At 45.9% G+C, this 27379-nt stretch overlaps 2 long non-coding RNA genes across 2 annotated transcripts; one reads left to right on the top strand and one right to left on the bottom strand.

The window, feature by feature from the left end:
- Window positions 1–3818: 3818 nt before the first annotated feature.
- Window positions 3819–6774, bottom strand: LOC132592103 (uncharacterized). Its single transcript, XR_009557535.1, has 3 exons — window positions 6685–6774; window positions 5998–6093; window positions 3819–4075 (listed from the first exon to the last, which is right to left on the bottom strand). It is a non-coding gene; the product is annotated as an uncharacterized LOC132592103 (long non-coding RNA).
- A 12806-nt stretch (window positions 6775–19580) lies between these two features.
- Window positions 19581–24575, top strand: LOC132592132 (uncharacterized). Its single transcript, XR_009557547.1, has 2 exons — window positions 19581–23215; window positions 23254–24575. It is a non-coding gene; the product is annotated as an uncharacterized LOC132592132 (long non-coding RNA).
- Window positions 24576–27379: the final 2804 nt, after the last annotated feature.

Here is a 27379-nt window from a genome sequence, read left to right as displayed (position 1 = left end):
TCACAAAAACTTTGCACATTGGCAAAGCAATCTCCCCTAATTCCTATATCTTATTTCCCCGTAACACAGAGATCCTTACTCATCGCAGCCAATTGAGCAGTCCAGCAAGGTGTGCATCACTGGACTGAGACGCTTTGCGGTGAGGTTGACCACTGCCGTAAGTGTTTCCTCTTTAGTGTGGGAGTCTGAAATCCCAGGGAGCTGATGGTAAATTTCCTTGACAATCATGGCCATCCCAGCAGCTTTGTAACTGAAGCATTTCACCATCGGTGATACCTCCAAAATGCCCAACCAGTTCTTTCATGGCCTGCACAGTGGTCCTGAGTCAAGTGAAGGAATTAAGAATATTGTATTTATTTTTCCATTTTAAAAATTTGCATACTGCCCTTCACCCTTCACCATGGAGCAGTCCAACAGGCAGTCTACAACGGGGATCAGCCCACTTCGCAGCGAGGTTGGCTATAGCTGCAAGAGCCTCTTCTTTTTTGCGGGCGTCTGAGATGTTTGGGAGATGATTGTAGATCGCTTTGACAATCATGGGCAGCTGGAAGAAGATAAAAGAAGACCAGGAAGAGAAAGTGAGGTGGACCTGAAAGAAAACAAGGGATTTTGGAGAAATGATATAAAAAAGATGTTCAAAGTGATTATACACCCTCCCCAAAGAAAAACAAACAAACTGTGACTACAGCAGCTAGGATTCTCTATGCACAGAAATGGAAAAACAAAAAGGTTCCCAGCAGAAAAGAATGGGTAAGCAAAGAATAGATCAGCAAAGGTGGGAGCTAAAATAACAGAACTTCACCATGACTGTTTTATGTTTAATGGAAGGCTTTTTAGGACTATTTGAAGACATATTACAATATCACAAATTCGCGAGCAGAATTTGAACTATGAGCAACAGATATAATGAGAGACTATTTAATTTTTGCTATGATACAAAAGGGTGAAGTTAGGGAGTTGTGGCCCCATTAGCTAAAGTGGTTTCTTAGGGTAAGAACAGTTTCAGGTTAAGAACGGACCTCCAGAACAAATTAAGTTCTTTACCAGAGGTAGCACTGTACTCTTTTGGGCACCTGCTAAGAACATTCTTGTTTAGACATGCCTACCCAGATATTTGGGACGCGGGTGGCACTGTGGGTTAAACCACAGAGCCTAGGGCTTGCCGATCAAAAGGTCGGTGGTTCGAATCCCCACGACGGGGTGAGCTCCCGTTGCTCGGTCCCAGCTCCTGCCAACCTAGCTGTTCGAAAGCATGTCAAAGCGCAAGTAGATAAATAGGTACTGCTACAGCGGGAAGGTAAACGGTGTTTCCGTGCGCTGCTCTGGTTCGGCAGAAGTGGCTTTGTCATGCTGGCCACATGACCTGGAAGCTGTACGCCGGCTCCCTCGGCCAATAACACAAGATGAGCACCGCAACCCCAGAGTTGGTCACAACTGGACCTAATGGTCAGGGGTCCCTTTACCTTTACCTTTACCTTTACCCAGATGTTTAGAAAGCTGGTGCAAATGTTAATCTGGTTTTAGTCTATTGTTATTTTAATTTTTCAAAAGTCTCAAATTATTGTTGTTAGTTTTTCTAATCGATATTTTCTTATCTTTTCTTTTCAGCCGCTTTGAAGTTTGTTTTATTACAACCAACAGCACATACATTTTCTGAAATAAGTCTTAAGTTTATCCCCATTTCCCAGAAAGCAGGCCTGGAGGGGGGGGGGGCTGCTCTTCTTGCCTCACCTGCCAGTCCTTTTCACCTTCTTATCTTGCCAGAAGACGGATGCCTTTGAAAAAGTTTTCTTCACTCGACAGCATATCCCAGCAGCTCTTCAGCTCTTCAAACATTTCCGCATCAGTGACAGCTCCAAAACGCCCAACCAGTTGTTTCAGGGTCTGCACTGTGGTCCTGAGTCAAGTGAAGGAACCAAGAATATTGTACTATTTATTTTTCCATTTTAAAAATTTGCATACTGCCCTTCACCCGTAGATCTCAGGGCAGTTCACAACATACAAATACAAAAGAAGAAGCACAAAATAAATAAGAAAAACATGAACAAACCAAACCAATAACCCCTCTCCCTCTAACAAACACAGTTGAAAGGGCGTAGGATGTTAATCTGCCAATGGCCTGGTTGAAAAGGAACCCTTTTGCCTGGCATCTAAAGGTATATAATGAAGGCACCAGGCAAGCCCACTGAAGGGAAAAAGAGGAATTGGGGGGGGGGGAATTCTCCACTTCTATTCACAGAAGTCCTCAGAAGATCCAACCCTGTTCCATCATGGAAAGGTCTGCTTCCACTTGCAGAAACGTACCTTAGATTCAACTAATAGAATATCTTTTCAAGATTGAGACTAGTGGTTTAACAATGTCAACATGCAGCTAAAATTTTTACTTGAGTGTACATATTCAAAACACTATCCGTAACAACACTACCTCAAGAAGACACAAGAAGAGACGGCACAGGAAGAGACGGCTTGTGCGCTAGGTCATAGAAGCGTCTGAATTGGATATGCACATCCCCTGTTAGAGCATTAAAAAGTGCATCTTTTATTATGTATTCATTATTCTTCCATAAAAAATATAGTCCATACAATATATGTATGGCCGCCTCTCTGGAGCTCGCTCGCTCAAGGGCCGCTGACTGCGCGTTCGCCCGCCGATTGGGCAAAGGGGTGCTTCTCCCGGAAACTGGCCCCTCTCCATGGGCAGAAAGGGAGCTGGCGCCCCGCTCCGGGTGCAATGGGCGCCAGGCCAACCGAGCAGAGCTGCTTCGTGCTTGCGACGACGAAGCACAGCGTTGAGGGAAACGCGCCTGCCTTCTCTCCGCGAAACTCGCCGGCAAACCCCCCCCCCAATCCATCGCGCATTTACAAGAGCTCAAGCGGCTCCCTCTGAGGATTCCCTTTCCCTTCTGGGCGGCTGTGTCGCCAACGGGATACCTGCCTTCCTCGCTCGGCTGCTGCCTGTTTCATCACTTTATAACCATTTAAATTTTTGTGTCTGGGGGGGGGCAGCTGCCCCCCCGCCCCATGCTGGGTATGCCCATGAGCAGGAGCGCCTCTTTCCCCGTTTCCGACACTCACAGCAAAATAAAACGCCATTCCGATGGCTGTCTCTTTTCGGTCTTGGCGACGTATATATTTTTGGGCCTCTTTGAATATTCTTTTATAGTTCTTTTTCGAAGATGCCGCCAAAGTCCTGTAACATCAAAATAAGAGACAAAGGACCTGGACCTGCTCAGATTGGAAGGCTTACAAGAGCTCAAGCGGCTCCCTCTGAAGATTCCCTTTCCCTTCTGGGCGGCTGTGTCGCCAGCGGAATACCTGCCTTCCTCGCTCGGCTGCTGCCTGTTTCATCACTTTATAACCATTTAATTTTTTGTGTCTGGGGGGGCAGCTGCCCCCCCCCCGCCCCATGCTGGGTATGCCCATGAGCAGGAGCGCCTCTTTCCCCGTTTCCGACACTCACAGCAAAATAAAACGCCATTCCGATGGCTGTCTCTTTTCGGTCTTGGCGACGTATATATTTTCGGGCCTCTTTGAATATTCTTTTATAGTTGTTTTTGGAAGATGCCGCCAAAGTCCTGTAACATCAAAATAAGAGACAAAGGATGCACAAGCCTGAAGCTGTCAGGAAGAACTGAAAAATGGGATGGAAAGTAGGAGGGTGGGGAGGGAGGAAAATATATTGGTGGTTGTTTTTTTGGAAGCCGAACTGCAGCAGAATGGAAACAGAGGCGCGAGCCACAGCCATGGAAACCAATGCCTTCTTTCCTTCCCAGAAACAAGCTAATTCTACATCCGAAGAGAAAGTTTCATTTATAGGAAATCTGCTCCCCCCTGCCTCTGTTTTGAGCCTGAGGAGGTTTGTGGGGCAGGGCCCCATTGGCCCGAATGGACAAACCTCTGCTATCTGGGAGCTGGCTGCGGTCTTAGCAAGAAAGAGTCCAAAAAGCCACACCTACCTTGGCCACTTTTGAGATGTCATTGTGGTATATGGAGGGGCCAGAGACGAAATAGTCTTCTCTGGCCCATTTCACCACGTGGCCCTTTCTTAGCTGCACCCTCCTCCGCACTTCCTTTCCTAAGGAGGGTTATACAGCATTAGTGCTCCCTGCTCAAAACCTCCCATTTTCCCATTGGGATCAACACAAATATTATCAATTTCACCTCAAAAATTATAAATCAGAACTGGGAAAGGTTCAGAAGGGGGCAACCAAAAGGAGTAAGGGGGTTATGGAGCTCTATGGTTGCAGCATTGGGAGGGGGGGTTCTGTTTAGAAAAACGGCAAGGAAGAGGAGACGCAATGTATGGCAAGGGGGAAGTGGAGAGAAAGCTCTCTCTCTCCGTCCTAACATGAGAACTCCGGGACCTCCAATGAAACTGAAGTTTCAGGATGGTCCTTCTTCTTGCAGTGCACAGCTAAACTTTGGAACTCCTTGCTACAGGAGCCATTGATGGCCATGGACCAAGATGGCTTTCAAAGAAGATGAGGCAAATTCATGGAAGAGAAGGCTACCCATGGCTATTAGCCATGATGGCTATGCTCTGCCTCCGCAGCGTCACTCACATCAAATTGCAGGTGTTCAGCCACATATTTTATTAAGTAGCTGGTGGCCTTCACCGCTCTTTGCTGCTCGTAGATCTCCGGGGAGTACATCCAGCCATATGTGTGCTGTGGGAGAGAAATCATCATTAATAGAATTAGAAATTAATTGGCTCCTGGTTTGTTTTTGTTTTATTGTGTATTTTGTGTTCTCATTTTGTATTTTCATGTTGTGAACTGCCCTGCGATCTGCCATTTGTGTGTATGATAATTACAATAATGCAACGTCCACCTCAGCCCAGCCATAGCCATGGAATGCAGGCAGCATCCTTAGACCAAGCCCAGCCATTCATGCACCAACCTGGGTGTTGCCCACAGGGAATGATGAATGGCAGTTGTCCCTTTGGGGTTTCAGACAGAGAGTCTTTTATATAAAAATAATAATAATCTGAAATTGCAGAATCACGCACATCGAAATCCAGGTGTTCCGCCACATATTTTATTAGGAAGCTGGTGGACTTCATGGCTCTTTGGCGCTCATAGATGGTTGTGGAGTAAATAGCCATATGTGCGCTGTGGGAGAGAAATAACCATCATCACACGTTAATCTGGGTTTGCAAATTGACAAAGCTTCGGTTACTGCCTGGATCAATCATGCCGGGACCCTAGAGGGGACATTTAACTCCAAATTGCAAAAAGGGGTTGTTTTGAAAAAGAGAATGTTTGCTGCAATTTGTTCTACTTCATTATTATTATTATTATTATTATTATTATTATTATTATTATTATTAGTATATACCTCCTTTGACAAGGACTGGAGGCAGCTTACAAACAAAGTAAGAACTAAAGATATAGAAAAAAGCCATTAAAACACATTAAACATTAATAGAATTTGAAATTAATTGGCTCCCAGTTTGTTTTTGTTTTATTGTGTATTTTGTGTTCTCATTTTGTATTTTCATGTTGTGAACTGCCCTGCGATCTGCCATTTGTGTGTTTGTGTGTGTGATAATTACAATAATATAACATCCACCTCAGCCCAGCCGTAGCCATGGAATGCAGGCCGCATCCTTAGCCCAAGCCCAGCCATTCATGCACCAACCTTGGTGTTGCCCACAGGGAATGATGAATGGCAGCTGGTCCTTTGGGTTTTCAGACAGAGAGTCTTTTCCCAGCCCCACCTGGAGATGCTGAGGATTGAACCGGGGACCTTGAGCATCCAAAACAGATGCTCTGCCCCTGAGCCACGGCCTTTCCCCTAATGCCATCAGCAGAGGACATACGGTATCTTTGAATGTGTGCCTTGCACAAGCATTCCTAGCAGAACAGAGGCCCAGTTCACCATCAGCATCCACAACCAGTGAGTTGGCCACAGGTGCCCCCCCCCCCCGTGCAATCATTTCAAGGGGGTCTGTCCTCCTGCCGGGGATCTGCTCTGACATCTTGGGGGCTCCCTTACCTCCAATATCTGCTGCAGGGTCTTCAGGGAGGGGGCCTCCGACAGCAAGCCGCTCAGCATGTTTATGCATGCATTTACCGTCTGCTGGTAGAAGTCCTGAAAGGAGAGAAGCAAAAGCATTTAAAAGCTGAAGACCCCCATGGAAATCCCATGTGCTCTGGACTCCCAACCACTCCTGACTCTTGGGCCAAGGGCAGCCCATCTGGAGAAGCACACATTCTTCAACTCTCTTTCTTTTCAAAGAAAGAAAAGTCTTTTTGCAGCCTGTAGCCAGAATGAGAAAAGGTGAGGGAACACCTTTGAAATGGCACACAGAATCAAGAGAGTCACAGCAAGCTTCAGCAGATCCAGCTAGGGACCCAGGATATTAGGGCTAATGCAATAGGGCAGCCTTGGCCTCCAGCTGCTCAGCCAATTTGTAACAAAGCTTATGCAGGGCTTCAAACACAGCGCACAAAGAGTCCTAAACATCAAATGTTCTTTGACATACATCAAGAAAGGTTACAGGTCATGGGGTATAAAGATAGAGGACTCCACACTGGGCTCAACTTCCTTGGGGTGTTCCAAACCATTTGGCCCTAACTATCGTACTTCCACCTTCGTTTGTAGCTTACACAGCTCAGGCACTTGAACCTGGCAACCCCATATTCCTCCATTCCTATCCCTAGAAGCAGAAAGTTCAGTTACCTGGCTCTGTGTCGCTTTGCCCGTCAAGGGCAAAGCAAAGACCTTTTTGATGGTGGTCTTCAACAGCTGTTCATGGGTGGTCTCAAGGCACTGAAGAGGAAAGAGAAAGGAGGGGAGAGGAAATGATCAGCACCCAGAAGTCCATCAACCTGGTGAGGAAATATCCACTGTGTCTGGCCAAGGGGTACAATTTCAGGGTATGGCAAGGGAAGTGCCAGGAATAGGTGGGGCAGTGACAAGCTGTAGGCAGACTAGAAGTACCTCCCCATCCTTACGTCATCTGTGCGACGGTCTCCATCGCCTGGCGGAGGAGGTAAGTTGAAGACGGCACCGCCGGCTCCGCTTTGATAATTTCCTCTGGTGGGGAAGCACACAGCAGCATGTCAGAGCCTCCATCCCAGCCACCACCACACCAAGACCAAGCCCTGAATTGTGCTCTCTCTCCAGCCCAGCCCACTTGACACCTTCTTTGCAATTGGCAAGTGGGTCCTCCTAGGGCCAGGGGAGAAGAGTGGGTTTCCTGGATCTGGGAATCAGATCCATCTTTCCTCATAAGAACATCAGATCAGCCTTCTGGACCAGGCCAATGGCCCACCTAGTCCAGCATTCTGTTCTCACAGCCACAATGCCCAGGTTCTGTCGGTTCATGGCAGGAAACAAAGTGTGTTAAATGAATGGTGTGTCTCTCAGTCCAGAGGCTTTATTTAATCTTCTTTGGAGTGTTACTCATCTATAATGAATTAAAAAAGGTGTTCAAGAATACCTTTATTAAAAAAAACAAAAACCAGAGGCCTTTTTGCTTGGAATAGTTGGAGATGAGATCCCCCCAAAAGATGGTATACTCTTTTTGTATGCCACAACTTCAGCTAGATTATTCAGCTAGGCTTTATAAAGGACCCCTGGACGGTTAATTTTCTATAAAATTTTTTTTTGAAGATGCCACCAAAGTCCTGTAACATCAAAATAAGAGACAAAGGACCTGGAGCTGCTCAGATTGGAAGGCTTCGGGAATGTAGGAGGCTGGCACGCATTAGGTAAAGGGGGGAAAGGGGAGTATAATTCATTTTTGGACCATTTTTGGAGGATATAAATTTTACGGCCTGTATGCGGATAAGGGAAAATATGTGGAAATTGGTATATAGGTGGCATCTAACATTTTTGCTAAATTAGCAAAAATATATAAAAATGATCAGGATAAATGTTGGAAATGTAAAGAGAAAGTAGGGGATTATCTTCATTGCTGGTGGAGTTGCAAAAAGTTTAATACATTTTGGAGAGAGATAAAGTTCCATCTATACAGGAATGGTATATCAAATTGGCGGAATACATGAATTTAGCAAAGTTGACGGCAATAATTAGGAGAGTCCCCAAACAAAAAATTAAAGCAGAGTGGAGTTATGTGGAGGAACATTTTTACAATGAAGGTATAAGTTCGAAGTGGGTGATATGCTTAGAGTAAAATGCACCAGTTGATAAAGTAATTAATTAATTAATATAAGGTAAATAAGATATGGTATAGGATTCAACTGATAAGGGAAAAGCCTGGTAGAAATTTCATACGAGAAGGGAACCGATGTTAAAATGTTTGGAAGTTAATTTTTTTAACAGTATTTTTTGTTGTTGCTTCTTTTGTTGTTGTTGTTCGTTTTTCTTTTCTTTTTGTATGTAAATCGGTGTTGATTTGATTATGTTATGCTTTATTGTGTTGTGTATTTGTGTTCTTTTTAAAATAAGAAATAAAGATGAATTTAATTCATAAAAAAGAGAGAGAGAAAGGATGCACAAGCCTGAAGCTGGCAGGAAGAACGGCTAAGTGTTCCTGCACAACAACAACAACAACAACAACAACAACAACAACAACTATAGGGTGGCAATGACCAGGGCCAGAATAATCCTGGTCAGGCCATGCAGGCCCTAAAAGCAAGAGGAACTCCATTTTCTAAATCTCTCTGCCTCTGATAGAAAGTAAATTAGACAGCACTTTGCACACAGGCACAGCATGTTTGCACATCTAATGCAAAGATCTAACCACACACAGCACTTCTGAGAAACTCTAGCAAACTAGACAGGGCCTGTTTCAACCCACTGTCAGAGGATGTAGCCCTGCCACAAAACCGCAGTTACACGTGTATGAAAGTACCAGGTACATAACGCCACTTAGTGGAGTTAGGTAAATGACTTTGCATCTTGGGGTGCTCTCTCTTGATTGGTTGATGAAGTACTGCAGAAAGGCTGGCCTTCACTCTGTCAAAAAGGTATAAAAGCACTCTGTGTATGCCCATGGGTCGGGCAGAATGAGAAACTCATTCTCACTGCCACCATTTATTGCAATAAATGTTTTAATAAATCTGTTTTATAATATGTACAACTGCCTGAGATTTCGTCTGGTCAATTTGGGAAGCCAATCATCCATATTACATTTCTGGTGACCTTACATTTCTGGTGCCGTGACTCGGATGAGGGCATTTCCCTGAACCAGAGGCAGTCCCCTTTTGCCCCACTGGACAGGGCGCAGATTCCTAACGGCGCCTCTGGTCTGGTGCACACCGGCAGACTTTTTCCGGAGGATCAGAGGTGGCCCTTGAGTTTCCGTGCCCTGGACGAAGAGGCAAAAGGACCGAGGTTGGAAGGGAAGAACAGGAAAAGCCAACTGGGGTAAGTAGAAAGGGAAAAGGTACCTTGAAGGGAATTGGCCCCCTTTAATGAGGGGAAGGGAGATCCTGATCACATCTCCAGCGTGTTGGTAGTACTCAGTTAATTAGAGGTCAACTGGGAAAACCATGCGCTTTGGGTAAGAGGCAAAGGGAGGAGGAAAATGTGTATGTTAGTAGTCAGTAGGGAGGAGGTCCCCTGACAAATAGACACTTAGGAAACAAGGAAAAACTGGGAGGTAGAGTGTGGTAAAGTGTCCAATGCATGGTATGTGTGGCAAAGTTTGCAGTGCATGCTCTGGTTGAATGAGGGGATACTTTACAGGGCCATAAATGGGAGGAGTATGGTCAAGAGGAGGGAAAAATGTGATTTCCCTAGAATTCATGATAGATAAATTCAGAATGTCATAAAAGAAATTTAATTTACAAGTCCTGCCAACAACAAGTTCAGAGAAAAAGGTGGCGCAAACCAGTATTCCCCCCCAGAGAGAAGAAAGGCATTTTGAGAAAGAAGATGAAGAGAAAGGCAGTGGTTAAACAGCAACAAATAATGGCTCAAGGACCAGTGAGGAACCAGAAGGGGTTCAAAGGTCACTGGTGAAGGTCAGTTGCTAGGACGGAGATGTCTCGGTCAATGTAAAAGAGGAAGGAAGAGTGTTCGGAGAAAGATGGGACAAGGGGGTCCCAGCAGAAGAGAGTTCGTCGGTTTGGCAGGCATGGCAAGGAGCCATGGTCAAGGTGACTTAAGAGTTACCTGCATCTGGACTTTGTTATAAACATAGGCACCCAGTATTCTGTTTTTAAATATCCTTGAAACAGCACCAAAAAGCCAAAAGAAGCATCAGACTGATTTTATACCTAAAAGGGCTGTACAAACAGACAGCGGAGGATTGGTTCAGAAAAATCATCTCTGCAACCTTTAAAATGCTATTCACCACTCTAGAAATGAGGCTACCGCCGCACAGGATACTGACAAAATGCCAGTAACGGTGCTCAGAAAATGTTTTCATATGCTTCAGCTGGCTTCAAAAGAAAAGAAAAGGAAAAAATCATGTACTTAAGTAGTTCACAACGCAAGAGACAATAGATTTTATTTGAACAATTAACATCTTTTCCCCAAGTCCTGTTGGAACTGTGCAGACTTTAGTTTTTGGGGAAACTTACAAGAATGGGGAAAAATAATAATAATAATAATAATAATAATAATAATAATAATAATAAAAAATTTGTATTTATACCCCGCCCTCCCCAGTCAAAAACCGGGCTCAGGGCGGCTGACACCAACAGAACCACAATAAAACATAAAAACAATTAATTAAAATACAGATTAAAATACAGTATTAAAATTTAAAGTGCAGCCTCATTTCAAGTAGGCCATAAGTGGCTGACACCAACAGAACCACAATAAAACATAAAAACAATTAGTTAAAATACAGATTAAAATACAGTATTAAAATTTAAAATGCAGCCTCATTTCAAGTAGGCCATAAATCCAAGCCATGAGGGAGAAAAACACAGGGGTCAGGCTGAGTCTAACCCAAAGGCCAGGCGGAATAGCTCTGTCTTGCAGGCCCTGCGGAAAGATGACAAATCCCGCAGGGCCCTGGTCTCCTGGGAAAGAGCGTTCCACCAGGTTGGGGCCAGTACTGAAAAGGCCCTGGCTCTAGTAGAGGCCAATCTAGCCATCTTATGACTCGGGATCTCCAGAATATTATTGTTTGTGGACCTTAAGGTCCTCCGCGGGGCATACCAGGAGAGGCGGTCCCGTAGGTACGAGGGTCCCAAGTCGCATAGGGCTTTAAAGGTCAAAACCAGCACCTTAAACCTGATCCTGTACTCCACCGGGAGCCAGTGCAGCTGGTAAAGCACTGGATGAATGTGATCCCGCGGCCGGGACCCTGTAAGGAGCCTCGCCGCGGCATTCTGCACCCGCTGGAGTTTCTGGGTCAGCTTTAAGGGCAACCCTGCGTAGAGCGAGTTACAATAGTCAAGCCTGGAGGTGATCGTCGCATGGATCACTGTGGCCAGATCGGGGCGAGAGAGGTAAGGGACCAACTGCTTGATGCGGCGGAGATGGAAAAATGCCACCTTTGCTGTGGATGCAACCTGCGCCTCCATGGAAAGGGAGGCGTCAAAGGTTACACCCAAACTCTTGACAGAAGGCGCTGGTACCAATTGAGCCCCTGCAAAAGATGGGAGTTGGCCCCCCAACCCCATGTCGCCCCGACCTAGCCAGAGGACGTCTGTCTTCGAAGGATTTAACTTCAGTCGGCTCCCACGTAGCCATCCAGCCACAGCTTCCAAGCACCTGGTGAGTGTGTCCGGGGCCGAGGCAGGGCAGCCGTCCATCAACAGATAGATCTGGGTGTCATCAGCATATTGATGACAACCCAGCCCAAAACTCCGGACAATCTGGGCAAGGGGGCGCATAAAGATATTAAAAAGCATTGGGGAAAGGATTGCGCCTTGCGGGACTCCACACACCAAGGGGTGCCGCGGCGACAACTCCCTCCCTAGCGCCACTCTCTGTCCCCGACCTGAGATGAAGGAACGCAGCCATTGTTGGACTGTGCCCTGAATCCCCACGTCGGCAAGGCGGTGGTCTAAAAGGTCATGATCGACCATATCGAAGGCTGCTGACAGGTCTAAAAGAATCAGCAGTCCCGACCCACCTCGATCCAGCTGTCTACGGAGATCATCTGTTAAGGCTACCAGAGCTGTCTCGGTCCCATGACCAGGGCGAAAGCCGGACTGAAATGGATCTAGAGCCGATGTTTCATCCAGAAACCTACCAAGCTGTTCGGCAACCACTCTGTCAATTATCTTACCCAGGTACGGAAGATTCGAAACCGGGCGATAATTGGATAGATCTAAAGGATCTAGAGATGTTTTCTTTAAGAGTGGACGCACCACTGCCTCCTTCAGCTCCTCTGGGAAAGTCCCTGTGCCCAGGGACAAGTTGATGATCTCACCCAGGGGGGCCCGTACCTCATCTGGACACGCTCTAATCAGCCAAGACGGGCACGGGTCCGGGGAGCAAGTGGTGGGCCTTCCAGCCCGGAGGAATCTGTCTACATCGGCAGGGAGTATCTGATCGAATTGGTCCAATACTGAACTCGAAGACAGTCGAGGGGCCTCCAGTTCCGTTATTGTATCCAAATTGGCAGGGAGGTCACGGCGGAGTGTCAAGACTTTCTCCGCAAAAAAGCTTGCAAATGCCTCACAGCTATGGGTCAAATTCGTATTTAAATTTGGCTGTTCCTCTAGGGTTGTTAAAGACCTGATTATTCTAAAAAGTTGTGCTGGGTGAGAGCTAGCGGATGCAATGGAAGCTGAGAAGTAGGACTTTTTTGCAGCTTTCACCGCCATCTCATAGGCTTTCATAAGTTTCCTGTAAGATGTTCTTGAGGCTCCGTCGTGAGCACGCCGCCATACTCGCTCTAGCCGTCTAAGGTCCTGCTTCATTTTCCGAAGCTCCTCGGTAAACCAAGGGGCCCGGTTTCGGCGGGGTCGCAGAGGGCGCTTAGGTGCGATCTCATCGATGGCCGCCAAGAGCCGGTTGTTCCAGTTCTCGACCAGCTCTTCTAATGAGCCGCCAGGGGGAGCAGGGTCCCGCAAGGCCTGACGGAATCCGTCAGGATCCATCAGCCTATGCGGGCGAGCCCAAATAGGCTCGCCACCCAAGCAGGGGAGGGGCGGGAAGTCAATCCTGGCTTTCAGAGCGTAGTGATCAGACCATGGCACTTCCACAGTTGGGGACATGATCACGTCTATACCCGCACCAAAGATCAAATCCAGTGTGTGGCCTGCTTGATGTGTGGGACCCAAAACAAACTGGGAGAGCCCTAGTGTCGCCATGGAAGACACCAGATCCGGAACCCGTGAGGAGGGGGTGGCATCTGCATGGACGTTGAAGTCCCCCAAAACCAGTAGGTTAGGGAACTCCAAGGCCCAGCCTGCCACCACCTCCAGCAGGTCCGACAGGGTGGCTGCTGGTGCGCTAGGTGGTCGGTACACCAGCCAGACAGCCAAGCCCCCCTTGGTGCCCCACACTAGGCCAACACATTCAATGCCGGTGATTGATGGTGATGGCAGAGCCCTGAAAGAGCAATCCTCCCGGATTAACAGCGCTACCCCTCCCCCCCGACCCACAGTCCACGACTGGTGGAGGACGGAGAAGCCCGGGGGTGTTATTTCATGCAGGGCAACTACTTCGCCCTCACGCACCCAGGTCTCAGTCACGCAAGCCAGGTCGACCTCCAGTGAGATGAAAAATGTCTCTCAAAGAGACATTTGAGTCCTTCTAAAAGCAAACTACGTTTAAAGGGTTTAACCCTCCTACCTGCAACCCCATTTCATATGTTTTTGTGACAGCAACATGTTGGAAAATTTGTAGAACTGCATATTTTAATGAAATGAATGTCTGTCAACTAAAGAATTCAGGATAAGGTAGAAGGAAGTTATACTGAATTGAGATTTGTGTGTAAAGACATTGTTTGAATATAACACTACGTTGGAAGACAGGCTGCAACATCTCAATAACTCTCAAACCTCCGGCAGAGATGTGTGGCGTGACCCCCCTTATTTGGTTACACAAGCGATTCAGCATGATTTGTATTTGCACAACTTGTTTTCTCCTGCAACCTGCACTTAGAGACTGTGGCTGTGCCTGGCTGGTGTTGCCATTTCGGACATTCTATTGTGTGACATTGTGTGACCAAGACCGTTGCTGTGAAAGTAGGGAGAAAAATATGTTATGTTTTGGAGGTCCATGTTTCGGCTTACAAAAACACTACTGCTCTAAATGCTTTGACTTTAAAAAATTTTATGTCTCACAGAAACAGCCCGTTGCTACAAAGCATCTGTAAGTTTTTCTTCTTCTAGAAACCACAAGACTTTGCATAATTTGAAAAACAGGCTTCAGTATCCTAGCAGAACTCAGCCGTCGGCAGCTGGATGGGAGGCAAATACGGATTTAAAGCGCCCCCCTCGACCCTGCACATGCATGAAGTTCTGTGGAAGGAAAGAGAAACCACGGGGAGATCCTGAAAGATGGACCAGACGTGGAATCCTGTTGCAAGCCTTGTGAAATTCTGCAAAGACTGCTGTAAGGCACTGCTGCTATATCCCAGAGATGACTTCTCAACTAACTGCTGCTACATCCCAGAGATGACTTCTGTGTGCCAGACACACCTCAATGTCCAATACGTGGGACGCACTACCTCGGAGAGTTTGGTGGTGGACTTACCAGTAAATAGTTCTAAAACAGCAGCGGCAGCTACAAGGACAATCTCTCCCCCCCCCTTCCTTTGTTTTTTATCTACAGGAAATCACCCGAGTGAAGAGCGTGTAGCCTTGCGGAGCCTGACACGATGGTTCCAGCCTGACGCTAGCGAGTCCCTGAGTGAATCCTTGAAGGAAGGGAGACGAGACCCTCTTCATTCCTAGGTGGTGAGGTATCCATTCCATCCAGTGAAAGTGCCTGAGGTGACCCCCTGCATCCACACCCTGCTGTGCCTAATCAGAAGTGGGCACCCAGCGCATGGTGCACCAGTTTCCCCTTGCAGCGTCTGACCGGCAAAAGACGCCCAGCGCATGGGAAACCGAAGTAGCCCCTGCTGTGACACTCCGGACCCTGTCACTCGAAGCACGGGTTGAGGAACGTCCATCTTATGCAACGCCATCAAGAAGGCACAGTAAATCTTAGACCCTTATGTATGTATGTATGTATGTATGTATGTATGTATGTATGTATGTATATTTGTATGGGAGGCATCAATTGAGTTGGACCCACAGTAGAATTCTACCTGCCCCAAAGCAGTATCCTTAATTTGGAAGGAAGGGCAGTGTACCTGCCTCATTTGAGCCAACGGACCCAAAACAGTTTCAGAAATTGGACCATGGAAAATTATGGGAAGGGTTCCAGCAACTCCCTAGGTCATACAGGGCTGTAGCTGGGTTGGGGATGTAACTGGAAGAAGTTGGCCAGGTGCACCCCTCAGTTCTGGTTTTGGAAATGATGGGAGAAGCTTTTGGTAGCCCACTGATGTCTAATGTAAGCCTCTCCTGACTCTGGCAAACTGGAACAATAGCCATTCTTTCTGTAGCCAAATGCTCAGCTAGGACAAACCTCCAATTGTTATATATATATTCCTGGTCTTTAGAACTGTGTAGGAACTCTTGAAACCCACTGATTTGCATTGAAGCCCAGTACTGAGCTGAGAGAGAACTGTGTATTTTCCTGCTGACATAAAGTTTTGGAAACAGTGGCCAAAGCCCCTTGGCTTTTGGATTTCCAGCAACTATAGTATCCCAGTATCTCTGAAGACTAGTGTGGCCATTATAGATTCATGGCCCACCTGAGAGAAAGAGCCCTTTGTTGCCAAAAGTCTGTATTGTGATTTCTAGGGGAGTGGGTGAATCACTATTGGGAAAAATCTGGATTTAAAACTCAGCTTTTGTTGTGCCTCTAATGGAAATGCAATGTAGTAGAAAGTGGCACTTGTGCTTCGACAAAAATGATGTTTGTATAATGCAAAAATGTGTTTCCAGTTAGGTCTAACACGAAGGCTAAAAAACTTCAACAGAAAATGCTTAGGAGTTATGGAAATAGATTAATCAAAAGGCTTAAATTCAGCAAGCATTTTCATCCTGGTTTATAGCATCAAGCTGAAGCAGGGAAAATAATAATTCATGGTTACTTTACACTAACTGCTCTGCAGACTGAATGCCTTCATCTATAGGCTCTCTCTCTCTCAGAGTTTATGTATGGACTAGCTGATGGTGTCTGTCCTAACAATGAATTATTCTTTCCCCCTTAGGAAAGATTTCCAACCCCATGTGTATGTGTGGTAGCACTCTTAAGAAACTGTTTAGTGATGCACGTTATTCACTTGGATAGCATAATTACACATTTTAGAAACACTGTATACCTTAACTTAAGAAGTTTCGAAATGAAGGTCTGAATGTGCCAGGTAACAAAATGTAGGTCTGTTTGTGAAATATTTTGCTATTTGATTTAAGAAAAGCAATGTACTAATGTCTTTAATGACTGCTAGTTCCTGATCACAGCCGGAGGTTCCTAGGTATTTTAACTGTTCAGTAGAAAAGGCAGCCCCCACCCCGAAGTTATCTATCTGCCTTGCACTATTTCCCTGGAAGTCAAAAACCTAACATTTGAGCAAGCTTCCAGTTAGCCTTCTTCTGCCCTACATACTTCTTTGAAGCCCAGCAATCTTCTGAGGGCTCTGAACTAACATCTGTATACAACTAGAGTACACGTGTTGAGAGTGATGTTAAAAACATTAAGAAGCAGGCTGACTTGTACCACAAGGTTAGCCTAGACGGTGCAGGTCTGCCCAGTGTATGGAGTTAGATTAGTTCTTGGCTCCCAGGTTTGTCATAGTTAAAAGAGATTCTGCTTGTAATATAAATTTTCTTTCTTATTATCTTAGCCCTATGCAGAACCTTGGTCTGTAAAAAGCTTCTGGTAGCCCTTCTGAGACAAGCTGAGTAACAAACTGGGAAAAGTCAGCAGAAGCTTCCTCACTTACTTTGCTCTCTGTTGCCCATCCTTTGGCCTAACATTGGAGCATGGGAAGCTGCTGGCTCCTCTGTAGAATCATAGAGTTGGAAGAGACCACAAGGGCCATCTAGTCCAACCCCCTGCCAAGCAGGAAACACCAGGAAACACTGTAGTGCGATGGGTCAATCAAATGGAGATGCAGAAACACACCTGTTCTTCATCTCCATATTGAAGAGGAGGGAATATAGGGTGGCAATGACCAGGGCCAGAATAATCCTGGTCAGGCCATGCAGGCCCTAAAAGCAAGTGGAACTCCATTTTCTAAATCTCTCTGCCTCTGATAGAAAGTAAATTAGACAGCACTTTGCACACAGGCACAGCATGTTTGCACATCTAATGCAAAGATCTAACCACACACAGCACTTCTGAGAAACTCTAGCAAACTAGACAGGGCCTGTTTCAACCCACTGTCAGAGGATGTAGCCCTGCCACAAAACCGCAGTTACACGTGTATGAAAGTACCAGGTACATAACGCCACTTAGTGGAGTTAGGTAAATGACTTTGCATCTTGGGGTGCTCTCTCTTGATTGGTTGATGAAGTACTGCAGAAAGGCTGGCCTTCACTCTGTCAAAAAGGTATAAAAGCACTCTGTGTATGCCCATGGGTTGGGCAGAATGAGAAACTCATTCTCACTGCCACCATTTATTGCAATAAATGTTTTAATAAATCTGTTTTATAATATGTACAACTGCCTGAGATTCGGTCTGGTCAATTTGGGAAGCCAATCATCCATATTACATTTCTGGTGACCTTACACAACAAGGCACTACCGTCTCCTCCTCTCCAATCTCACCCAAGTCGGTTTACAACGACAGTTGGTTCCGGAAGTCTCTTCATCAACGGAAGCGAGCTTTCCCATGGAAAGTCATGGAAAGTGGATTCATCCGTTGCAGGCGTTGAAAGCCCCCCCCCCAAAGCAGTAGTTTAACCCCCCAGGGTGGGCTTACCTTTCTACAGTTGGGGGTCAAGGGCTTTTCGGCAGCCTCATCTTTGTTGCTTCACAGCTTCACAGCTCTTTCTCTTCGCTAGGTAAGTTTTCCTGACCGAACTTTGGGGCTGGGAAGCTCCCTGCTGGGCATCCTGTGGGGCAGTTGTGGAGGCCTCTGGTCATCCCCCCCCCAGGCCAGCTGGGGAGGGGGCATTTCTTGAATTCCTCCAGTCTTTGCCTTGAAGCTTTTTAAAGGCTGCAGCACCGGAGGCCTTTGGATCGCTCTGAGAAGGCCGGGGCTTGGATCGGGGCCTCCGCAAAGGTCCGGATCGAAGCCCCGGCCTCCGCAAAGCCATCCGAGGCTCCCGGAAGTAAGTAACCTGAGGTGTTTGAGGCCTAGGGAGGCCTCCGCCAAGGCCCAGAGCGAAGCCCCGGCCTCTGCTAAGCCATCCGAGGCCTTCTCAGAGCGACCCGAGGGCCTCCGGTGCTGCAGCGCAGCCACAGAGCCTCGGATGGCTTCGCGGAGGCCGGGGTTTCGCTCTGGGCCTTGGCGGAGGCCTCCCTAGGCCTCAAACACCTCAGGTTACTTACTTCCGGGGTAGGATTGTTCGTAAACTGAAAGTTCGTAAACCGAGGTTCCACTGTATCTAGCTCTCTGTCAAGGAAGGGATGCTTGAGACTCTCAGGCATCCCCAAACTGCAGCCCTCCAGATGTTTTGGCCTACAACTCCCATGATCCCTAGCTAACAGGACCAGTGGTCAGGGATGATGGGAATTGTAGTCCAAAACATCTGGAGGGCCGAAGTTTGGGGGTGCCTGCTTGAGAGTGCAGGGCAGTATCTTACAAATAAATCTCCAAAGCCAGTGCTCCTGCATAACTGAGCTGGCAGGAAACAACCCAGATACAAATTGTGCAAAACAAGAGGGCTTCATTTGCCTTTCTTTCTTTTTAGCCAACCCCAGAATCCAGATTTGCTCTTGCGGATTTCATTCCGCACTCCCTGCAGGCAGAATCTGCTCTGCCCTGTTCTTATGACAGGTAGGTATCCATGTTGGTCTGCCGTAGTCAAAACAAAATAAAAAAATTCCTTCCAATAGCACCTTAGAGACCAACTAAGTTTCTCACTGGTATACCTGTAACTAGAACTATGGAAGGCACCACATTGAGCCACATGAAATGGAAGTCCATCAACCTCACCAAGAAACTTGCACAGGTACAGACTGACATCTTCTTTCTGACAAATGCAAGAACCTGGACATTATACCCAAGGGTCTTAGAATTAAGAACCCTCTACAATCCACTTATCCTACTGAATATGCAAGGAAACTTAGTTGGTCTCTAAGGTGCTACGGGAAGGAATTTTTTTTATTATGTTCTTCTGAAGCACTGATAGAGAAGAGTGGTAAATTGTGGGATTCGCTCCCCATAGAGGTGTGTCGTATGCATAGCTGTCAAATTCTCCCTTTTTTAAAAGGGAAATTCCCTTATGCTGAATAGGCTTCCTCGCAAGAAAAGGGAAAACTTGACAGCTATGGTCGCATGCTGAAGGTGCACCTCTTTACCCCAGCCTGTGACGCCTGAGATATGTCTTTTCAGGATGCAGCCTTTCAGGATTCCTGCCTTTGCAATTTGTTTCAACTGATTGCAATTCTCAATTTTAAATTGCTGTGAGCCACCCCAGGACCTGCTGGAGAAGTGCAACTAATACATTGAATTGCACCCAATTGTATAGGGTGGCAATGACCAGGGCCAGAATAATCCTGGTCAGGCCATAAGAGCAAGAGGAACTCCATTTTGTATATTCAATTCTAAATCTCTCTGCCTCTGATAGAAAGCAAACAGGCACAGCATGTTTGCACATCTAATGCAAAGATCTAACCACACACAGCACTTCTAAGAAATTCTAGCATAAACCACAAGAGCAAGAGGATGCAGCCCACCGCAAATTCTAAGTAGAGCACAACCACAATTGTGCCTGTAAAATTCCACATAGACACGTGTATGAAGGTACCAGGTACATAACGCCACCTAGTAGAGTTGGGCGGGTGACTTTGCATCTTGGGGTGCTCTCTCTTGATTGGTTGATGAAGTACTGCAGAAAGGCTGATCTTCACTTCACTCTGTCAAAAAGGTATAAAAGCACTCTGTGTATGCCCATGGGTCGGGCAGAATGAGAAACTCATTCTCACTGCCACCATTTATTGCAATAAATGTTTTAATAAATCTGTTTTATAATATGTACAACTGCCTGAGATTTCGTCTGGTCAATTTGGGAAGCCAATCATCCATATTACATTTCTGCTGACCTTACATTTCTGGTGCCGTGCGTGACTCGGATGAGGGCATTTCCCTGAACCAGAGGCAGTCCCCTTTTGCCCCACTGGACAGGGCGCAGATTCCTAACGGCGCCTCTGGTCTGGTGCACACCGGCACTTTTTCCGGAGGATCAGAGGTGGCCCTTGAGTTTCCGTGCCCTGGACGAAGAGGCAAAAGGACCGAGGTTGGAAGGGAAGAACAGGAAAAGCCGGCTGGGGTAAGTAGAAAGGGAAAAGGTACCTTGAAGGGAATTGGCCCCCTTTAATGAGGGGAAGGGAGATCCTGATCACATCTCCAGCGTGTTGGTAGTACTCAGTTAATTAGAGGTCAACTGGGAAAACCATGCGCTTTGGGTAAGAGGCAAAGGGAGGAGGAAAATGTGTATGTTAGTAGTCAGTAGGGAGGAGGTCCCCTGACAAATAGACATTTAGGAAACAAGGAAAAACTGGGAGGTAGAGTGTGGTAAAGTGTCCAATGCATGGTATGTGTGGCAAAGTTTGCAGTGCGTGCTGTGAATGAGGGGATACTTTACAGGGCCATAAATGGGAGGAGTATGGTCAAGAGGAGGGAAAAATGTGATTTCCCTAGAATTCATGATAGATAAATTCAGAATGTCATAAAAGACATTTAATTTACAAGTCCTGCCAACAACAAGTTCAGAGAAAAAGGGTGGTGCAAACCAGTATTCCCCCCCCCCCAGAGAGAAGAAAGGCATTTTGAGAAAGAAGATGAAGAGAAAGGCAGTGGTTAAACAGCAACAAATAATGGCTCAAGGACCAGTGAGGAACCAGAAGGGGTTCAAAGGTCACTGGTGAAGGTCAGTTGCTAGGACGGAGATGTCTCGGTCAATGTAAAAGAGGAAGGAAGAGTGTTCGGAGAAAGATGGGACAAGGGGGTCCCAGCAGAAGAGAGTTCGTCGGTTTGGCAGGCATGGCAAAGAGCCATGGTCAAGGTGACTTAAGAGTTACCTGCATCTGGACTTTGTTATAAATATAGGCACCCAGTATTCTGCTTTTAAATATCCTTGAAAGAGCCCCCCCCCAAAAAAAACCAAAAGAAGCATCAGACTGATTTTATGCCTAAAAGGGCTGTACAAACAGACAGCGGAGGATTGGTTCAGAAAAATCATCTCTGCAACCTTTAGAATGCTATTCACCATACTAGAAATGAGGCTACCCCCCCCCCCCCACAGGAAACTGACAAAATGCCAGTAACGGTGCTCAGAAAATGTTTTCATATGCTTCAGCTGGCTTCAAAAGAAAAGAAAAGAAAAAAATCATGTACTTAAGTAGTTCACAACGCAAGAGACAATAGATTTTATTTGAACAATTATAATCTTTTCCCCAAGTCCTGTTGTAGCTGTGCAGACTTTAGTTTTTGGGGAAACTTACAAGAATGGGGAAAAAAGAGACATTTGAGTCCTTCTAAAAGCAAACTACGTTTAAAGGGTTTTACCCTCCTACCTGCAACCCCATTTCATATGTTTTTGTGACAGCAACGTTGGAAAATTTGTAGAACTGCATATTTTAATGAAATGAATGTTTATCAACTAAAGAATTCAGGATAAGGTAGAAGGAAGTTATACTGAATGGAGATTTGTGTGTAAAGACATTGTCTGTTTGAATCTAACACTACCATTGGAAGACAGGCTGCGAAAAATCTCAAGCAGTCTCTCAAACCTCCGGCAGAGATGTGTGGCGTAACCCCCCTTATTTGGTTACACAAGCGATTCTGCATGATTTGTATTTGCACAACTTGCTTTCTCCTGCAACCTGCACTTAGAGACTGTGGCTGTGCCTGGCTGGTGTTGCCATTTCGGACATTCTATTGTGTGACATTGTGTGACCAAGACCGTTGCTGTGAAAGTAGGGAGAAAAAGATGTTATGCTTTGGAGGTCCACGTTTCAGCTTACAAAAACACTACTGCTCTAAATGCTTTGACTTTAAAAAAAAATTATGTCTCACGGAAACAGCCCGTTGCTACAAAGCAGCTGTAAGTTTTTTCTTCTTCTAGAAACCACAAGACTTTGCATAATTTGAAAAACAGGCTTCAGTATCCTAGCAGAACTCAGCCGTCGGCAGCTGGATGGGAGGCAAATACGGATTTAAAGGACCCCTCCTTAACCCTGCACATGCATGAAGTTCTGTGGAAGGAAAGAGAAACCACGAGGAGATCCTGAAAGATGGACCAGACGTGGAATCCTGTTGCAAGCCTTGTGAAATTCGGCAAAGACTGCTGTAAGGCACTGCTGCTATATCCCAGAGATGACTTCTCAACTAACTGCTGCTACATCCCAGAGATGACTTCTGTGTGCCAGACACACCTCAATGTCCAATACGTGGGACGCACTACCTCGGAGAGTTTGGTGGTGGACTAACCAGCAAGAAGTTCTAAAACAGCAGCGGCAGCTACAAGGACAATCTCTCTCTCCCCCCCTCCTTTGTTTTTTATCTACAGGAAATCACTCGAGCGAACAGCGTGTAGCCTTGCGGAGCCTGACACGATGGTTCCAGCCTGACGCTAGCGAGTCCCTGAGTGAATCCTTGAAGGAAGGGAGACGAGACCCTCTTCATTCCTAGGTGGTGAGGTATCCATTCCATCCGGTGAAAGTGCCTGAGATGACCCCCTGGATCCACACCCTGCTGTACCTAATCAGGAGTGGGTACCCAGCGCACGGTGCACCAGTTTCCCCTTGCAGCGTCTGACCGGCAAAAGACGTCCAGCGCATGGGAAACCGAAGTAGCCCCTGCTGTGACACTCCGGACGCTGTCACTCGACGCACGGGTTGAGGAATGTCCATCTTATGCAGCACCAAACATCAAGGAGACAAGGAGACGCAGTAAATCTTAGACCCTTATATATGTATGTATGTATGTATATTTGTATGGGAGGCATCAATTGAGTGGGACCCACAGTAGAAGTCTACCTGCCCCCAAAGCAGTATCCTTAATTTGGAAGGAAGGGCAGTGTACCTGCCTCACTTGAGCGAACAGACCCAAAACAGTTTCAGAAATTGAACCATGGGGTGGGTTCCAGCAACTCCCTAGGTCATACAGATATGGGGAGGGTTCCAGCAACTCCCTAGGTGATACAGGGCTATAGCTGGGTTGGGGATGTAACTGGAAGAGCTGGCCAGGTGCACCCCTCAGTTCTGGCTTTGGAAATGATGGGAGAAGCTTCTGGTAGCCCACTGATATCTAATGCAAGCCTCTCCTGATTCTGGCAAACTGGAACAATAGCCATTCTTTCTGTAGCCAAATGCTCAGCTAGGACAAACCTCCAATTGTTATATATATATATATTCCTGGCCTTTAGAACTGTGTAGGAACTTTTGAAACCCACTGATTTGCATTGAAGCCCAGTACTGAGCTGAGAGAGAACTGTGTATTTTCCTGCTGACATAAAGTTTTGGAAACAGTGGCTAAAGCCCCTTGGCTTTTAGATTTCTAGCAACTATAGTATCCTAGTATCTCTGAAGACTAGTGTGGCCATTATAGATTCATGGCCCACCTGAGAGAAAGAACCCTTTGTTGCCAAAAGTCTGTATTGCGATTTTTTTGTTGTGCCTCAAATGGAAATGCAATGTAGTAGAAAGTGGCACTTGTGCTTCGACAAAAATGATGTTTGTATAATGCAAATATGTGTTTCCAGTTAGGTCTAACACGAAGGCTAAAAACTTCAACAGAAAATGCTTAGGAGTTATGGAAATAGATTAATCAAAAGCTGAACCAGGCTTAAATTCAGCAAGCATTTTTACTCTGCTTTATAGCATCAAGCTGAAGCAGGAAAAAAAAAACTTTCATGGTTATTTTACACTGACAGTTCTGCAGACTGAATGCCTTAATCTACAGGCTCTCAGAGTTTGTGTCTAGCCCTATGAATTAGCTGATGGTGTCTATCCTAACAATGAATTATCCTTTCCCCCTTAGGAAAGTTTCCAACCCCATGTGTATGTGTGGTAGCATTTTTAAGAAACTGCTTAGTAATGCACGTTATTCACAAGTTTTAGAAACACTAGCTTGTATACCTTAAGTTAAGAAGTTTCAAAATGAAGGTCTGAATGTGCCAGGTAACAAAATTTAGGTCTGTTTGTAAAATATTTTGCTATTTGATTTAAGAAAAGCAATGTACTATGTCTTTAATGACTGCTAGTTCCTGATCACAGCCGGAGGTTCCTGGAACCTTTTTAGTTCTGGTGACACTAAGAAACACTTAACAGCCTTGGTCAGGTATTTTAACTGTTCAGTAGAAAAGGCAGCCCCCACCCCAAAGTTATCTATCTGCCTTGCACTATTTCCCTGGAAGTCAAAAACCTAACATTTGAGCAAGCTTCCAGTTAGCCTTCTTCTGCCCTACATACTTCTTTGAAGCCCAGCAATCTTCTGAGGGCTCTTAAGTCTCTCAATACAGCTTCTGGTAGCCCTTCTGAGACAAGCTGAATAACAAGCTGGGAAAAGTCAGCAGAAGCTTCCTCACTTACTTTGCTCTCTGTTGCCCATCCTTTGGCCTAACATTGGAGCATGGGAAGCTGCTGGCTCCTCTGTAGAATCATAGAGACCACAAGGGCCATCCAGTCCAACCCCCTACCAAGCAGGAAACACCAGGAAACACTGTAGTGCGATGGGTCAATCAAATGGAGATGCAGAAACACACCTGTTCTTCATCTCCATATTGAAGAGGAGGGAATATAGGGTGGCAATGACCAGGGCCAGAATAATCCTGGTCAGGCCATAAGAGCAAGAGGAACTCCATTTTGTATATTCAATTCTAAATCTCTCTGCCTCTGATAGAAAGCAAACAGGCACAGCATGTTTGCACATCTAATGCAAAGATCTAACCACACACAGCACTTCTAAGAAATTCTAGCATAAACCACAAGAGCAAGAGGATGCAGCCCACCGCAAATTCTAAGTAGAGCACAACCACAATTGTGCCTGTAAAATTCCACATAGACACGTGTATGAAGGTACCAGGTACATAACGCCACCTAGTAGAGTTGGGCGGGTGACTTTGCATCTTGGGGTGCTCTCTCTTGATTGGTTGATGAAGTACTGCAGAAAGGCTGATCTTCACTTCACTCTGTCAAAAAGGTATAAAAGCACTCTGTGTATGCCCATGGGTCGGGCAGAATGAGAAACTCATTCTCACTGCCACCATTTATTGCAATAAATGTTTTAATAAATCTGTTTTATAATATGTACAACTGCCTGAGATTTCGTCTGGTCAATTTGGGAAGCCAATCATCCATATTACATTTCTGCTGACCTTACAATTGCACCCACTCGACCTCTTTGATTGGTGGAATTGGCACTATTTCAGGCACCACATAATACCTGCTCTGCATTTGTAAGAACATTTAGTGTGTCAGCACCTAATAATAATAATAATAATAATAATAATAATAATAATAATAATAATGTATTAATACCCCGCCAATCTGGCTGGGTTTCCCCAGCCACTCTGGGCGGCTTCCAACAGACATTAAAATACAATCATCTATTAAACATTAAAAGCTTCCCTAAACTTTGGAACTCCCTGCCTATTGAGTTCAAACTGGCACCTTCACTGTACAGTGGTACCTCAGGTTACAGACGCTTCAGGTTACAGATGCTTTGTTAAAGTCTGAGAAAGGAAGGCAGCTTTGGAGAAGCAATTAGAAGGCTGGCAAGCAGCCAAATTGGCTGGACTCCGGGGCTAAAGTTTGCCTAGCAACTGAGAGGCCTAGCAACAGGCTGTGATTGGATGAAAGTTCCATGAGAAGCAGCATGATACTGCAAGGCCGTTGTTGGGGAGTTTTGAGAGATTCTGGAGATAGTTGGTGTGTGTTAGATGAGAGAGCTGTGTATGGAAACTTTGCTTTTGGTTTTGCTCTGCTGTATATAAGAAAAGCAACTGGAACTCCAGTCACTGTTCCTGAAGTTCTGTTCCTGAACCAGTGCACTGGGCTGCACACAGTCTTGCAGGGTGCCTGCTGCGGGAGGATCGGCGTAAGATCCACCAATACGCTTCAGGTTACAGACTCCGCTAACCCAGAAATAGTACCTCGAGTTAAGAACTTTGCTTCAGGATGAGAACAGAAATTGCACAGTGGCGGTGCGGTAACAACGGGAGGCCCCATTAGCTAAAGTGGTACCTTAGGGTAAGAACAGTTTCAGGTTAAGAACGGACCTCCAGAACGAATTAAGTTCTTTTTAAAAAATAATAATATTTATTCATTTTATAATTAAACACAACTGACAACACATAATACAAACATAACACCAACCTAAAACAACATAAAGAATAAAAACTAAAAAACTAAAATGCAATAATCATTTTCCTTTAACATTTTAAAAGGAGACCTCCTCGAACTCCCCCTATCTGCGGTTCGTTTCTGCTCATCTTTAGCAATTTCTACTTCTTAATTTTAAATTCTTCCCATTTCCATTCTCTCAATATAGCAACTAGATGCGCCAGCGGATCAAGACGCAAAGAGGGGCCTGGGATGATACTCGGTGCCCTCGAACCTCTTCTGCTCTTTCAAGGATGATACAGATCCGCAGGCTGAGGGCCAGCAAGAGCCTGGGGAAGTTCTCCTCCAGCAGACCTGAAGCCTCGGGTAATGTGAGGATCCGGCACAAAGCGTTGGTAGCCTGGAGGGACAAAAACAGGAGAACGGCATTCAGCAGAGTTCATCGTCAGATCAAGATCTCCCAACTCTCTATGCAGGAAGCAACATAGAAACTGAATGGTTTCCTACCGCTGTTGGAATCTGTGTATTGGAGTCCTTCTCCAGGATCCTCCTCACCATTGGTTTTATGAGCTGGCTGCAGGCACACTGATTGCTGACAACAGCTCCCCAGATCGCTGCGGCTCTTCTGCAATTTTTCAAAAGAGATTTTTTATTTCCCCCCCTTTTCTTAAAAAAAGTCAGGCCTTTTTTCTTTTTTTTACTTTATATCGCACATACGTACATTAAATTTAGCCCTCCCCATTTCCACATCATGAAAACTTTACACATTGGCATATATACCTTTTGCAAAGCAATCTCCCCTATCTCCCCAATCTCAGCCTATCTCTTGGGCTCAGCCCTCCCCCAAGCGCCCAGAGAGAGAAGGGAGGGCCACCCCAAATGCATTAGCAGGTCCCTTACGCCAGCGGATCCAGACGGGATGAGGGGCCTGCGATGGTACTCGGTGCCCTCGAACCTCTTCAGTTGTTTTCCAGAACAA

This window comes from Zootoca vivipara, chromosome 5 (assembly GCF_963506605.1).
Source record: "Zootoca vivipara chromosome 5, rZooViv1.1, whole genome shotgun sequence".
Taxonomy (NCBI): Eukaryota; Metazoa; Chordata; class Lepidosauria; order Squamata; family Lacertidae; genus Zootoca; species Zootoca vivipara.
Note: the sequence above shows the minus strand (reverse complement) of the source record. Positions and strands in the feature narration are given on the sequence as shown.